The sequence below is a fragment of the Rhinatrema bivittatum genome, chromosome 1 (genome assembly GCF_901001135.1).
Source record: "Rhinatrema bivittatum chromosome 1, aRhiBiv1.1, whole genome shotgun sequence".
NCBI lineage: Eukaryota > Metazoa > Chordata > Amphibia > Gymnophiona > Rhinatrematidae > Rhinatrema > Rhinatrema bivittatum.
In genome coordinates, this window is record NC_042615.1 from 227,346,806 (window position 1) to 227,363,912 (window position 17,107).

Below are 17,107 nucleotides of genomic sequence, written 5' to 3' on the forward strand. Positions count from 1 at the left end.
AAAGAGGCCAAAAGACACAAACTCATCAAAAGACGCAACCTCAAAAACAACCACCAAGTTTTTGAGTCAAAGTCGGTCACAACACCCATTGCATGTTGGGGGCAGGATACATTTCTTTTTCCAAGCCTGGTCCAAGATCTCAACCGATCAATGGGTTCTCAACATAGTATCTCAGGGGTACAAACTGGAATTTTGTCAGATTCCATCGACACCTCACTTACCCCCTCATTTATCAAAATGCGTTAAGGCATTTTCGCATGCGTTAAGGGCTTATCGCATGCGAAAAGCCCCGTTAACGCAAGCGATAGCACCATATCGTATGGGTGTGATGCAAATCTGAAAAAGAGGAGGAGCTAGGGGCAGGATTTACTGTTTTGTGAAGTCCTATTGCATGGCTTTAACTACAACTTTTTCAGGAGTGTTAAGCTGTGTGATAGCTTATCACCTGTTGTGATGTGTTTCATAGATGCTGGTTTGAAGCTCCCAGAGCATCCACCGGGGGGGGGGGGGGAAGAGAGAGAGAGAGAGAGGAGAGAGAGAGAGAGAGAGAGAGAAACTAGCCATAATTCCATCACCCTAGATACATATTTATATCTCTATGGGAGGCCCACCTAGTAATTCGAGGTGAGGTTTAAGTATTAGTGTAGGGGGTTAGGGGCCACTTTGACATTCAATGTGAGATGTACGAACAGAACAATGCTCTCTTGTGAACATTTAATGACCCTCGGAGTGAGGAAACTCACCCAAAGATGAGATTTGTGCAATGTTCTTTCAACCTAGCTTGATGTTACCCAGGTAGAGAGTCCATCAAGCTAGGTTGAGAGAACATTGCACAAATCTCATCTTTGGGTGAGTTTCCTCACTCCGAGGGTCATCAAATGTTCAAAAGAGAGCACTGTTCGTACGTCTCACACTGAATGTCAAAGTGGCCCCTAACCCCTACACTCATACCTAAACCTCACCTCGAGTTACTAGGTGGGCCTCCCATAGAGATATAAATACCTATGTAGGGTGCAGGCATTATGGCTTCTCTCTCTCTCTTCCCCCCCCCATTCTGATAGTAAACATAGTCCCCCCCAGTGGTTGTATGTAGGAAATACCACATTCTGGCACTTATCTCAAAGTGTGAAAAAGTTATCACAATTTGCAATAACTTAGCTCTTCACATAGGTATTAGTGCAATAAACTCCCTATTACCATAAAACACACCCCTTTTCCCATTGCATGTGATATTTACCGCATTTTGATAAATCCAGGCCTTAGTGGTTTCAATGAGAGATGTTTCTCAAATTCCCCTATTATATATCAGGAAGCTCTCCTTCATCAATGGCAATCCATTCCCTCCCACTTCCTCACATCAACAAGGGATACTATTCCCAATACTTCCTCATCCCCAAAAAATCTGGAGGTCTCTGACCAATTTTGGATCTACATCCTCTCAACAAATTTATCAAGAGGCAAAAACTCAAGATGACTTCTCTGAAGTCAATTCTACCTTTTCTCCAGCCCAACGATTGGATGTGCTCTCTGGGCCTGAAAGATGCGAAAACTCACATTGCCATTCACAGTTTGTATTGGTGTTACCTCTGCTTCCAAGTAGGGAAACAGCATTACCAATACAAGGTGTTCCCTTTTGGACTCTCTTCTGCCCCAAGGGTCTTCACGAAATGTCTAGCGGTAGTTGTGGCCCATTTACGGAAATAGGGAATCAGAATTTTCCCGTATCGCAACGATTGGTTCACAGTATCTCCAGATCAGCAGGCTCTATGCCGCCACTTGCTCCACACAATTGAAAGCCTGGAACGACAGGGTGGAGTTCATCATAAATTAAGAAAATTCCCACCTCGACCCTTGTCAGGTTCTTTAGTTTATAGGAGCAAACATTCAAACACCTTTGTGTAGAGCATTCCTTCCCAAAGACAGGATACAAACGCTACATGCTCTCTGCAAAATTCTCCATCAACAAACCTTTACGATGGTGCACCGTGTTCCGGTCTTATTGGGGCACATGGCAGCAGCAATTCATGTAGCCCCTCACACACGTCTTCACATGAGACGATTACAATGGGGACTGAAGTTGCAGTGGAATCAGCACAGACAACCCATGTCAAAGAGGATTCAGATCATATGCTCAATGAAAAAAAGACATAGCTTGGTGGCTAACACTCTCAGTACTCACAAGGGGAGCACCTTTCAGATACCCCAATCACCAGTTAATTCTCACAACGGACTCCTCAAAGAAAGGTTGGAGAGCTCATCTTCTCCATCTCAAAATACAAGGAGTTTGGGACTCAAAGAAAGTCAATTTCAAATAAATCTTTTGGCGATAAGAGCACTAAAAAACGCAGTCATCACCTTTGCCACAACCCTCCAGGGGAAGTGTGTAATGATCCACACAGACAACTAAGTAGCCATGTTTTACATAAACAAAGAAGGAGGGTCTGGTTCCAGGACATTGTGCAAAGAAGCAGTACAGATCAGGGAATGGGCAGAGAAAAATGACACATTCCTACAAGCATCCTATTTTCTGGGACTAGTAAACATAGAAGCAGACAGACTCAGCAGGATCTTCCACCTGCACGAGTGGTCCCTAAACCAGGTGATAGTGGAAAACCTTTTCAACCAATGGGGGACTCCATGCTTAGATCTGTTTGCATCAGAACACAATGCAAAACTGATCAATTTTTGCTCAGTTCTCCCCAGCAAATGAAGAATTCTCAAGATGCATTTTTAATCCTCTGGTCAGGGTGACTCATGCGTATCCACCGATTCCATTAATATCTCAGACAATATAAAATTATATTTTGGACAAATATGATTCTTATTGCTCCAGCTTGGCCAAGACAATCATGATATGCCTATCTGGTACAAATGTCCACTCAGCCCCCAATATTCCTCGGGGACCATTCTTGCTTGTTAACACAGGAGAGCGGGACTCTCATCCACCCGTTGCATTTCTCTCTGCAGCTAACAGCATGGAAACTGAATGGGAAGTTCTAGGACATTTCCAACTCCCTTCTCATATCACTGACATTTTGATAGTGGCTAGAAAGCCTTTCCCTAGGAAAAACTATGCTTTCAAATGGAAAAACTATTCTAATTGGTGCAGCCAGTGAGAACTTGATCCCTTTACTTGCTCCTCGAAAGGATTACTGCATTACTTGCCTCACTCTCTATTTCAGGTTTGTCAGTATCATTTATACTTGTACACCTCAGTGCTATAGCAGCTTATCACACTACTAAAGAAAGCGGGTCTATTTCATCACATCCCCTGATTTCACACTTTAAGAGGGGGTCTGTTACGTGTCAAATCTCCAATAAGGAGACCTCCTGTACCGTGGGATGTAAACATTGTCTTGGGAAAGCTAATAGAAGCTCCCTTTGAACCGATGGAATCCGCTTCCTTGAAAAATTTAACATGGCAGGTACTTTTCCGAGTTGCAGTCACTTCAGCTAGGAGAATAAGTGAGCTTCAAGCTCTCGTGAATTATGCCCCATACTTACAATTTCACCATGACAAAGTCTTACTGCGTACTCACCCGACCTTCCTATCAAAAGTGGTGTCAGCGTTCCACTTGAACCAAACAATCTCATTACTCATCTTCTTCCCTAAACCGCTGGGCGAATAGGAGAGAAAAGGTTCTTTATACGTTGGACTGCAAAAGGGCCCTGGCCTATTACATAACAAGGACTAAAGCAGTCAGACAAACTTTCCAGCTCTTCATCTCTTTCAATCCAAATAATCCTGAGAAAGCAGTGGGAAAAAGGACACTATCCAACTGGATAACCCACGCTATGATGCTAACTGATGCAGTCAAGGCGCACTGGGTCAGAGCTACTGCAGCCTCATTAGCACAACCGTATAATGTCCCATTCCAGGATATCTGTAAAGCAGCAACTTAGTCCCTTACTTTCATATCTCATTACTGTCTCGATCAACAATCAGCAGCGGACAGTGCCTTGAGATCAAAAGTGTCACACCACATCCAAAGAACTTGATGGCTGTCCACCAAATACTCGAGTTACGAATATAGACTACTAATACGTGTTAGTTCAAGCAACCCTCAGCTTGGGACTCCCAGAACAACATGGCTAAATAAGCCTGATTATTGACGGAAATAAGCAAGTTTGTTTACCATAAACTGTGTTTTCCTTAGATAGCAGGATGATCTAGCCAAGCAAACCCTCCCATCTCCCTGGACAGCCATTGCTATGTTTGCATAATAATGATCAGCTTTATCAAGAACTGAGGAGGCTCACACGAGACATGCAGGAAGAGCAGCGCAGCTGCACAGGCGAAAACCTCTGCAAGCTTGGAGAGACAGCTCCGCCCCATGACACCGGATGATGTCACTCAGGAAAGCATGGCTAAATCAACCTGCTATCTACGGAAAACACAATTTACAGTAAGCAAACTTGCTTTTATTATCATTAGAAGAATCCCCGATGAATTGGAAAAAGTTATATAGTCTTACGGGTCTTAGCTCTATCTTTCTGTTGAAATTGGTTAGCCTTATCAGAAGCCCCCTCTTATGAAATACCAAATACAGACAATCTCTGATTACGAGTAACGTTTTGTTTTCGCTTTTGCTTGTTCATGCATGAGTACACATAATCCCTGCTAGAGCCAATCTCATCCTTATGGAACTTTTTCAGTTTAATTTGTTTAATATCAGTATGTGTTATGATTGGCAGCTCACGGGAAGGCCCAGCGCATTGCCACACTCACCTTTACCGCCAGTGTCGGCCGGGCCTGCTCTCTGTGGTGGGATGCTGCCAGCATCGCCATCTTTGCTTCCTCCCATAGGTGCGCGCATACCTAACACCAGATGATTTAAAGGGTCTGCGTCAGGAAATTCTTGCAGTGCCCCCGATGATTTCAGCAGCCTTCGCCCTTGCCTCAGCAAGAGGTCCCCAGGTGCTTGTTTCCAGTACATGTTGCTTCCTTGTGCATTTCTTGTTCTTATCTTGTACCTTCTCTTGTTGCTCCTGCCTTGCCCTGCCTTTTCCCTTCTTATTTTCTGTACTTTGCTCTTGCCTTGTCCGTGCCCTGCCTTTGTCTCTTCTGTGCCTTGTCACCTGCTCCTGTTTCTCTGGTCTGTCTTGTCTTCGTAGTATTGAACTTGGAATTTCCTTGACTGTTGCCTGGACCTGACCCTTTGCTTTGGACCCGACCTCGCTCTGCCTGCCTCCTGCCCCGACCTCTGGCTTGCTCTTCGTTCCTGCCATCTGCTGCCTGCCTCAACCCTTGACCTGTCTACCATCTTCATTGTCTGCTACCTGCCTCGACCCTTGGCTTGTCTACCGGTTCCGTTGTCTGCCACCTGCCCTGACCTACACTTTCTCTTGGATTGCCCTAGGAATCCACCTAAGACCTGCTGGTCACCAGAACCTGCTCAACCTGCGAGAGAGGCGACAGGTGTAGGGGAAGCTCCAGCCAGTCCCGCTACATGACCTCTTCGCTAGCTGATGGTGTGGGCCTTGTGGGCTTGCTCACTAGGCAGTACCAACCACATCTCATAAGAACATAAGAAATTGCCATGCTGGGTCAGACCAAGGGTCCATCAAGCCCAGCATCCTGTTTCCAACAGAGGCCAAAACCAGGCCACTAAGGGTCCACTAATCCAACAAAACCAGGCACTAAGGGTCCACTAATCCAACAATCGTTACAGTATGAAACTGATCCATTTGTTTATTAAATTCTGACAACTGAGCCTCAAACGTATCCATTAACAATTGTGTTTTAAACAATTCCGGTTGATTCTGAATCTTTGATTTCATAAAGTCAATGCATTCATGTGTTGTTTCAATATTAGCAGCATGAAATCATTATGAGAATTTATTCAAGGTGGAATTTCATTGAGAAATAAAAGACCCTTTAGCAGAGTACATCATAGGTTTTTATAAACCCTAAGTCTCCTAGGAATCCTCTCTGCTCAGCAATATTCAAGGAATCCTCTCTGCTCAGCAATATTCAGACAATGTAGTTGCATGTAGTTCTGCTTGTATCAATCGTTTCTGGAAGAAAACTAAATTTTCCCAGTCAATACTTTTCTCTAAGTTTGCTTTACTTCAAACAAATGTAAGCAGGCTGAAAAACAGAGATGCAGTCTGCTCTGAATAACTAAACATTGCAATTTCATTCTGCAAAGCCATACTGTCTGAGCTACTTCACCAAAGGCACTAAAAATTGACAGCAGTTAAATCTTTCAAAAACAAGGGTTATATCCCAACCAACAAGACCTCATGTGAAAAAATAAAAGACTTTTGACAACTTGCAATGTGTATCCACCATTAAATATTGTGCATTTGATACTCAATGGGGTATTCATGCCATCTAAAATACTGTCAGACATTTCTATAATAAGATTTGGATTTTAGAACCATAAGACTATATCGTTTAACAATTCCTTGGGGATTCTGATGATGATTATAATGATTTTATAGAGTGGGGAAACAATCTCAGCCACTGGATCCACAAAGAGACAAGAAATATCAACATCAGAATTTAAGAGATAGACAAGATGCTTTTGCCACAATAGGAGAACATTTGATTTTCAATTTATCATTTTATGTACTTCTGAAATATGAGCTACAATGATTACATTTTGGTTTATCCTTTGTCCCCACTATTAAATATTGTGCATCTGATACTGGATGGGGTATTCATGCTGTCTAAAATATTGTGAGACATTTCAATAATAAGATTTGTAATTTGGAATCGCACTGCAAGTTTAAGTCATTTTTGCACATAGCTGCTTTTAACTTGTCTAAAGGGCTTGGTGCAATCAAATTATACTAAAAACTTTTAAACCATGTCTCATCTATAGTGCGCCTGTATCACTTGTGAAGAGCAGTGACAACGTAGAGCAAAATAATTCAAGCTCATTTTTCCAAACTGTTAGGCTTACCAGTCGCGGCCGCGATCCATCCCGGCCGTCTCTGCTGGCTGCCCAACATGCCAGCTCTCTCCCGGCACGACCTGCGCTTCCCAGGCCCCTCCAATGCGGGCGGCAGGCTCTACACGCCGCCAGGGCTGTCCCGGGCCTCCCTGCCTCAGGATGCTCCTCCCTGGCTTCCTCCTAGGCATGAGCGCGCGCCACCTAGGGGGTCTTAAAGGGCCCACGGCGGGAAATTGCAGTCGGCTCCTCCAGATGACTTCAGAGCTCAGCAGGTATTTAAACCTGCCCAAAACCTTCAGCAGGCGACTTGGCTACAGGTCTTCTCACAGCATTCCTGCTTCTGGTCTCCTGTTCCAGCATGCCTTGTTCCTGTTCCTGCGTTCCATTCCCGCTCCAGCCTCCCTGCTCCGGATCCTGCCTGCCTGTTCCTTTTCCCGGTCTTCTCCCTTCTGATGGATCTTCTGGCTTCCTGACCTCGGACCAGCCTTCGTCTTGTCTCCCTCTGGCAGTCCTGACCTCAGATCAGATTCTTCGGCTCTCTCCGTTGCCTCTGTTTGGAACTGGATGGTGGTCTTCGCTGCTCTTCTCCTTCAACTCCAGTCCGGATTCCGTTTTATCTCACCTTCTTGCCTCCCGTCATCCCAGGGGCCCACCTAAGTCCAGCCGGCCCCGGTACCCAAGGGCTCAACCCGCGGGGAACATGGGCTGGTAGTGGTGAAGCTCCAGCTGGCCCCTGCGTCTCTCCGGCCTCGCCTCCCGACGGTGGAGACCTGCGGGAGTTGGCCCTCTCAGGTTGCGCCAACTCCACCTCGGGCTAAGGGTCCACAATCCTATCCAGATTCATAACACAAATTTGATCAAAAATACTTATCTTCATAAGAGCGTCATCCTATCTATATGCAAATAACAAATATGCTCCAAAACTAACACAACTGTGTTTCAGCATCTCCGTATGCCTATTTCCTAGGCTTCTTCTGCAATTTTGGATATAGAAGCTTGAATCTTTTGCTTTGCATCTTCACTGCTCTTCATCATAGATAAGACATGTTTAAAACATTTTAGCATAATTAGATAGCACCAAGTGCTTTATGTGAGTTAAAAGCAACTGAACCATATTTAAACTTTTGAAAAAATGGGGCTATGATTTTAAGATAGCAGCGAAATATTGCACAGAGCTGTAAATGCTACACTTGCTAATCACTTATATGATTGCCCTTTTAAGCAATACTTTTTCTTAGAATTATTCTTAGTATTTTGCTGCACCCAGATTCATATATATATATATTTTTTCAATTCAGGGACAGCTCAAGGCAATCTGCTGCCTGAGGCAAAGGTTAAGATAGCATTCCCTCCACCACCACCCCACTCCCCACCACCACCCCATACACACACACACACTCTCTCTCTACTTCAAGCCACAGTACAGATCAAATCATCAAGAGGGGCAAGGATGGTCTCTTTGTAGTCTGGCCCTTTTAGTGATTTCAAATGCTGCAGAATAGGGAAAGCAGGGGTCAGAGTTCCCAGAGGAGTGGTAGATCGAGTGTGAGTGATAATGTATCTAGAAATCTGGGAAACCTGCCACACTCCCAGGAACCCTAAGACCTGCCTCCCACCTTTTCTCCAGCATTTTCTCCTGGAGAAGTGGGAGATGGGTGACTAGTAGGGTCTTTGTGTGGTACACTCTCTCCAGGCTGGCGGCAAGGGTATTAGACACCCTAGGTGAACTTTACAGCTTTGTGCCTATGCCCCTCCTGCCCACAACACACACAATTAAGAATTCTGCATTTATAACAATCAATTTTACATGAAAAAGGACATTGAAAATATACTTTTCTGAAGTAAAAATATCACAAAATATCACAACCCTGCAAAAATGTGAGCTTGGGCTTCAAAAAGCCCAGAGTAAACTGAATTACAATTACAATATAGTAAAGCTCCCATACTAAAAGAGCATTAACTGCCAGCCCTCAAACAGTAAAAACCCTAATTACAAAAAGGCAACACTACAAATATTACACCAGACTATAAACACCAATACACTTCCTATTTGGATAACAGAACAAGCCAGCCTGCTATAGATCCCTACACAGAAATTACAAGCTAGCCGAATACCTCACCTCAATTAAACATGCAGCACACAGACAGACCCTCACTAAATATAGAATAAAGAGACCATAAAGTATAAACTGAAACATGTAAACCAAAATTGAACTTGAAACCTCAACAAGCCAGACTGTCTGCAAAGCAACAATGGAAAAATAAAAATGACATTCCTCAAAACAATAAAATCAAGGAATATAAAACATCAATCATAATAGTAAAAACATAATAATAAAAAGAATATTTCAAAACAGCTAATGAACAGAATAACAGCCAATAATTAAAAACTCATAAAATTTCCCAAACATCAATAATATTTCAAAATACCAGATATCAAATAACATCCAATAATTAAAACTAATAAGGAAGAAAACATCACCATTTTCCATTCCTGGGAACATTTGATTTCCAATCATCCTGCAATTTCCATGGATTAATGCAGGTGGGGGCAAGGAGTGTGAATTTTCTCCTCTTATACACACACACACACACACTCACTCTCTCTCTCTCTCTGCTTAGTACTGTTATGTTATAAGCAGATAATAAACATTTTAATAAATAAATATGTGCACAGATGTTTTCACACATTTGTTGTGAAGCTGCCCAGGACAAGCCCGCGAGTGGCTTCTCACCTTCTACTAATGCCTGGCACCAGCTCTGCTGTCTCCCCACGGTGCTGCCGATGCGGCCTGCTTCTTTGAGGCCAGAATGCTGCTGTTGCTACTACCGCCGCTGCTGTCTTCGCAGCAGGCCCAACGCCGCTGCAGGCCTGGCACCATCTTCGCGGCTAGGGAGCCACCGAAAATGCTGCCTGTCAGCTGGACAACAGCTCCACTCTCTCCCTGCGGCTGGTGCTACCTTCTGCTGCCTTGCTCATCTTCGTGGCAGGACTGCTGTCACCACTTCGTCCCTCTTCGCTGCAGGAACACAGTTGACACTTCTGCTTCCTGTGCAGCTGGGATGCTGCCTATGCTGCCCTGATCCTGGCTCCTGCTTATGCGCGATCGCCTCTCCTGTTAATTTAAAGGGCCCACATCGGGAAAAGCCCTGTGTCTCTCGCTGATGACGTCTCTGCCTCATCACCCTAGCAGCCCTATAAAAGGGCTCTTTGCTAGTTCCTCGGGGCCTTCTCAAGGGATCTTCATGGTCATACATGGTATGTCTTCCTTCAAAGTCTTCTGTGGTCATCTCTCTGTCTTGATGGTCTTCATGTTCCTTGTTGGATGTTTCTGATCCTCTTGTTCCTGTTCCAAGTTCTGTTTCCATGTTCCTGGTCTCTTTGTTCCTCGTTGGAGCTCCTTCATGGTGCCTATTCCATGTTCCTGGTCTCCTATCAGTTCCTCATCCAAGTCTTCTGAATCTCTGCCTTGTCTGAATCTTCAATCACGTTCCTTATGTCCGGTCTTCTTTCCAAGGATTCTCCCTCGTCTTTCCTCCAGGCGTGCCAGCGTCATGGTCCATGATCAGCCCACGGGGGGCTGGGTAGGGTGCTTCCTGGTACAGGACCTGTTTCCAAGTCTGTCTTTGCTGGATCAAGTCCTCGGAGTCCATCCTTGTTTTTAAGAGTTCCAAGTTCCAAGTCAAGTCTTGAGAGTCTAGTCATATTCCTAGTTCTGGGCTCATGGAGTTTGTCCAGCCAGTGGATCTTCTTGTTCCTCATACCAAGCCATGTTCCTCATTCCAAGCCTTGTTCCTCATTTCAAGTGATGTCCTGACTCCTGTCCTCCTCTGAGTCTCAGTCCTGAGCCTGCCCCGCTCCCCACATGATCCGCGACCAACCTGTGGCAGGTTGTATAGGGCATGCAGCGGGACAGCGTGGTCCACGACCAGCCCACGGGGTGCTGTGTAGGGCACGTTGAGGTGCAGTGCCCTGGGAAACTGAACTCTTTCCTGAACCTGAGCCTTCATCCATGTTCCTCATCTCCAGAGTCTCTGTCCAAGTTCCAAGAGTCTTCGTCCCAAGTTCCAAGAGTCTTTATCCCATGTTCCATGTCTTTCAAGTCTTCATCCCAAGTCTTCCAAGAGTCTTCGTCCAAATTCCAAGTTGTTTCAAGTCTTAGTTCCTCGTCATGCCATGCATGTCCTGTCCTCAGCATTTGTTTGTCCTGATGAACTCACCGTTCCCAAGCAGCAGGTCCGAAAGAGCTATCGAGTGGCCGGAGTCTACCCAAGAGACCAGCATTGCGTTATTGGGTCTCATTCTGTGTACAGGTTTAGCACAGGCCTGAGTGTGCCTTGTTCCAGGTTCCAAACTATGTTCCAAGTTCCAAGCCCAGCCCATGCCTGGATAGTCTCGACTCCCATGGTGTCTACCTTGCAGCCTCCACAGAGCCTCCTCCTCTTCTGTTCTCTTGTCAGCAGGTTGAGCTCTACTGGCAGCCCACAGAGCATCCTCCTCTGTTCTGCTGCTGGGCTGCTGGTGGGTTGGGCTCTGCCGGCAGTGTGCACAAGGCCTCTTCTTATTTAGTCACTGGCGGAGAGTGGTAACTCTGCCAACATGTCCCTAAATAGGTGTCTGTTGACAAGGAGAGGCGATTGCTGGAGGAGCTTTTTGGTGGTGGCATTTTTTACAGCTCCAAAATTTTGCTGCCTGAGGCAGCTGCCTTACCCTGCCTCATTATAGAACCGCCCATGCACGGTGTTATATTTTGCATTTGTGTAGGTGGATTTTTCAGGTTAGTTTCATTTGGAAAATATTATTACATTGTGTTTAAATTTATACCATGTAAAGGTTGTGCCAGCTTCTGTTCACTTATACTGATTGAAACATGCAACTTGATCAGGGATGCTTAAACTTTTCACACAACTGTATACATATTGGTTTCTTCCCTTCTTTGGAAAGGAAATTTGAGATTCTTTATTTCCTCTGCAAAAAGACATACTGAAATGGGTTTTCATATGCCCAACAAGTAATGTTAGAAAGGTCCATGCATAACACATTCCCTATTAACCTGTCTCATTTCTCTTTTATATGATTTTGTCCATTGTTTGGTATAATTGGAGGTGGGTGTGTTTGTGTGGAGGGGCAGGGGATTTCAAGAAAAGTGAATTAATTTAAATATAAAAGGGTTAACATTTAAAGCTAATTTAATATGACCCTCAAAATATCAAGTTTGATTTCAGATTCTAAACCACCATTTTTCTAAAAATCCAATATAAAATTATATCCAATTTGATTGAAACAAATTCTAAAAAGTTGAGGACCTATTTATACTTTTAAACTAAAACTTGTATTGTATTGTTTCTATTGACATTATGACTCATTTTGTCTTCTGCTTTAATTGAAGCTGGTGTGGAGGAAGGGGTAAAACAACTAAGCTAACAATATCAGGATTAAAATGTAAAACTAACTTGCCACTGACCCTAGTTCTGAAGTTCCTTTAGTTTCCAAATTATAAAAAGTTTGATTTCAGAATCTGAATGGTCATCCTTCAAAGCCCTGACATACAATTTTGTCCAGTTTAGTTGAAAAAAAAAATTGAAACTTTTGGGAGCTCTGTATCTCCCCTCCAATAAAAAGATGTTTTTCAGACTTGCCCTGCTCATTTTAATGCTTTAATGCTTGGAATATTGGTTTGCAAAGTTTCATATTCCTATCTGCTGTAAAAGCTGATTAGGAAATATATCCAGTTTAAGAAGCATACATAACAAACATATATACAGATAACATACAAATACACAGAGCACGGTCATTGAACGATAGGGGGTAGAAAGCTCTTGAGTCCTTAGTAGCCCAGCATTTTTAGTGGATATAGCTGTGTTTAAGAAATATATATTACTTTGGATATTATGGGATACTATGGCATTGCTTCATAGCAACAACTACTCCAGACTTATCAGTAAAAAGTCCCAATACATTCAACTGGTGCACTTTTGCACTGCAGGAAAACATAGACCAAGCTTTGATAAATCTGCACCCCTAATATGTGAATTAAAAAAAAAATCACTAGAGAAGACTGTGGAAGAATGTGTTCTTCTTTTACATTTCTGGGAATGTAGAATGCATGCATGGCATCTTTACTATTTAAAAACAGCCAAGTGATTAGAGCAGTGGACTGTGAACCAGGAGACCAGGGTTCAAGTCCTGCTGTCACTCCTTGTGACCTTGGGCAAGTCCCTTTACCCTCCATTGCCTCAGGTACAAAACTTAGATTGTAAGCCCTCTGGGGATAGAGAAATACCTACAGTACCTGAATGTAAACTGGTGTGATATCTTGATTGAGATCAAATGTCGGTATATAAAAATAATAAATAAATAAATCCCATGCCATATTTTGGCTTATAGTACTGCACCATATGAAATTGTTGCAGGAATGAATTAAAACACATTCTGTACATTATTTTAATCACAATGATCTTTGTAAACACCCTGAAAGTAAAACAAGTTTGCATACCTACAAACAGGGTTTGCTGGAGGCAGCAGGATGAATCAGCCATAAGACGTGAAGTGATGTCATCTGATGGTGCTGACATGGAGCCAGCTCTCAGAGTTCAGAAAAGACTACTGAGCTTGCCCAAGAGTTCCTGCGTGTGGACTCTGCCTCAGTCTCTCCCAGAGCTTAAGCTTTAGTGAGGTAGTCAACTCTCCATGGAGAAGTAAATAGGCTGTCTTAATCACGAAGCAGGCATGAATCAGCCAGAACTCATGGAGAGTCCCAAGCAGAGGGTTGAAATATGGAGCAATTACTGAAAATGGAAAACCCGGAACCTACAAGTGGGAAGTGGACTCCTGGGTGAACAGGCTGGGCAAAACTGCTTGTCCAAAATTACTGTCTCTTTGTGACATGTTATCTAGATAGTAGTGGGAAGTGAAGGTGTGAATTGATGGCCAAGTGGCAGATTTGCATATGTCTTTAAAGGAAGTGGCCCTGAGATGAACCACTGAAGTAACCATGGCTTATTTGATGAGCCATGACAGAATCTGTAATCTGTAAGCCAGCCAGTGCATAGCAGAGTGCGATACAGTCCCCTAGGCAATTAGACAGTTTGTTTGGAAATTGCCCTTCCTAATCTATTAGGATCAAAGGACACGAATAGCTGAGACACTTGATGGTAAGGTTGAGTCTTCTTCAAATAATATGCAAAGACTCTTTTGCAGTTCATGGAGTAATCCATGTCTCCTTTGTGTGCATTCTGCCTTAGAAAGAAAGTAGGTAACAAATAGCTTGACTGATGCGAAAAGCAGACGCCACTTCCAGAAGGAATTTAGGGTGAACCACCCTGTTGTGAAAAAAAACACAGGTATAGTGAGTAAGAAACCAGAGCCTGCAGTTCACTTACTCTTCCAACCACAAGAAATAATATTTTCCAGGTGAGAAACTTCAAGTCCACTAATTTAAGAGGTTTCAAGGGAGGTTTCATGAGTTGAGCAAGGACTGCACTGAAGTCCCAAGCCACTACAGATTTCGTGATTGGAGGCTTGGAATCCCGCAATCCTGTCATGAACTTCAGTACTAATGGGTAATAGATAATTGGAGCCCCTTCCTCCTGCTGGTGAGATGCCACAATAGTGCTGAGATGAACTTTAACTGAAGAGGTGCTAAGGCCAGAGGATGAGAAGAAGAACAGGTACCGAAGCAAGTCTCTCAGGCCACAGGAGAAGGAATCCAGCTAGCTGGTTCCACACCATATCAAAAACCCCTTCCACTTGAAAATGTAGGACCTTCTGATTGAAGGCTTCCTAGCTGAAATTAGCACATTTCTACCTCCTTAGGAGGTAGTAAGGAGGAGTCCATTAAGTGTTCAAGATCCATGCCTGGATGGCCAATGACAGCAGGTCGCGATGGCAGAGTCTGCTATCCTCCTGCATGATAAGAGTTGGAGACATCTCCAATGGAATCAGAAACAGAACTGATAGATTGATAAGATATGGATACCACACATGTCATGGCCAGGCTGGTGTTATGAGGATCTTCGCCTTGTCCTGAAGGACCTTCTGAACAGTCCTGGCAATGAGAGGAATTGGCAAGTATGCATAGAGCAGACCTGTGCTCCAGTCTAGCACAAACATATCAGAAGCTGATCTATAGCTTCTTGGATGCATGGAGCAGAACTTCTCAACCTTCCTGTTGTCCTCTGAGGTGAATAGGTCAATCACCAGAGCTCCCCAGCAAGTGATAAATTCATCTGTGACCCCTTGAACCAAGGACCACTCATGCGGTCACAATACTTGCTAAGACCTTCACCAACATATTCTGTATTCCAGGTAGGTAGGTCATCTAAAGGTGGGCATGTGATGACTAGCCCATGACCAAACTTATAGGGCTTCCTCACAGAGGGCATATGAGCCGATGACTCCTTGCTTGTTTACACAGAATATGGCTACCTGGTTGTCCATCTGGATCAAGATTCTCTCTTTCCCAAAAGAGAGATAGCTTTTAGAGCATAATGGATGGTTCATAGCTTCAGAAGGCTGATTTGCAGATGACTCTCCACTATGGACTACTACCGATGGGTCCATGCAGCATCGGTGTGTGCCCCCCAATGCATGGTAAATGCATTGCTAGATAGGGTCACCTGATATACTGAAATGTGTAATGAAAGGCTCACTTTTAGAACCTCTGGATTCATCCACCACTGAATGGATAGAAGAACTGATCCCATGAATTTCAGAGGGTCCACTGAAGACCCCTCATGTGCAGACAAGAGTGATTATACTCGAGAAAAACCAGGACTGACCTTGTTGATGATGCTTGGTCCTGCTGTCGAAAAAATCTTACTAGGCCCATCAGCTCTTTTGATGGGGAGATACACCTTCTCCTGAAGCAAGTCTATTCAGGCGCCTATGAACTGAATATATTGAGACAGGACCAAATTGGACTTGGAGAAGTTGACTAGGAAACCCAGGAATGGAGAAGCTGGATGATTGTTTTAAGGGACTTTAGAATTCCTGCTGGAGATGGACCAGTCATTACCAATTGTCCAGGTATAGAAACTTGCAGACTCCCTGCCAAACAAAGCTGAGTAGCCACTACTGCCAGATATTTTGTGAATACTCTCAGGGCCACCAAAGGCCAAAAAGAAGCATCTTGTACTGGTAATGCACATTCTTCACCACAAACCTGAGGAACTTCCGGTGGGTGGGGTGAATGGAAATGTGTGCATAAGCATCCTTCAGATCCAGAGTGCACATCCAATCCCTCAGTTGAATAAAAGGAAGAAGTTCAATTTTAAACTTGATATAATTCATAACTCTGGTTCATAATTTTGGCTTATTCAGCCATTCCCAGAATCCTCAGAGGGCTGATTCATACTGACAACTGCTGAAATATAGTGACTTTCTGACTATCACAGATTCAAAGGATGTAGAAGATTTGGGAAACTTGTAGCTCTGCAAAGCCTATAATTAAAGGCCAGGAAGGCATCAATGACAATATTTGCACCACAATACAGGGAAGCTTGGTTCGCATGAAGCCAGGATGCAAGCTTTTGTCTTGCAGAGGCCTATCTCAACGGACAGGAGCCAGGTGAATGAAGATGCCCCTGAGGTTACAGTTTTAATTAAGTCCTGGCTCCAGAAAACGGAATTCATGCCGAGCTTCCTATTCAGGCCACAGACTTGCTATCTGTTTACACAACAAAGAATATCAAGAGAAGATCAGAAGAACAAAGGCCATCAAAGCTATGTTGATAAAGGAACTTTTATGGTGGGAGGATGAACAGGGTTAGAAGAATTCTCAGTTGGGGGGAGTGATCCTCACAAGCATTTCCTATACATGATAGATTGTCATGACAACAGCATAATGTATCTTTGTAAATAAGTCTTTGGGCAGTCACGCCATTCTGGAAGTTTCGGCAATACTGTATGTTTTAACTATAAAAGTCAGGGCATGTCCTATCTTCATTGAGATGCTGTTTATTTAGAAAGGGCACTCCACATACAGCATCTCCCAGGAACACTTCTAAAAAAAGCCAAATAAAACTGAATTTATACCTTTTACTGAGTTTGAGTGTTCTTGTGTGCCTGGCCTTGAGTACAGAAATTATGTACAAACTTCTCTCATACCAACAATTTGTTCAGCCTCTGTAAGCCCAGGATAGGCCTCAATCCCCCTGACTACTTGGAGATTGGAAGATATCAAGAATAGAAGCCCTGGCAATAT

The 17,107-nt window shown here is 43.7% G+C and overlaps 1 protein-coding gene across 3 annotated transcripts in view; it reads right to left on the reverse strand.

Moving 5' to 3' along the window:
* C1H4orf48 (chromosome 1 C4orf48 homolog) overlaps positions 1-17,107 on the reverse strand; it is a 63,301-nt gene that overhangs the window by 36,102 nt on the left and 10,092 nt on the right. The window contains exon 5 of one of the 3 annotated variants that reach the window (XR_003854981.1): positions 3,540-3,617. The exons of the other annotated variants lie outside the window; for them this stretch is intronic. The gene's annotated coding sequence lies outside the window, so the exon portion shown is untranslated. The remainder of the gene's footprint in view (positions 1-3,539; positions 3,618-17,107) is intronic. 3 annotated transcript variants of the gene reach the window in all.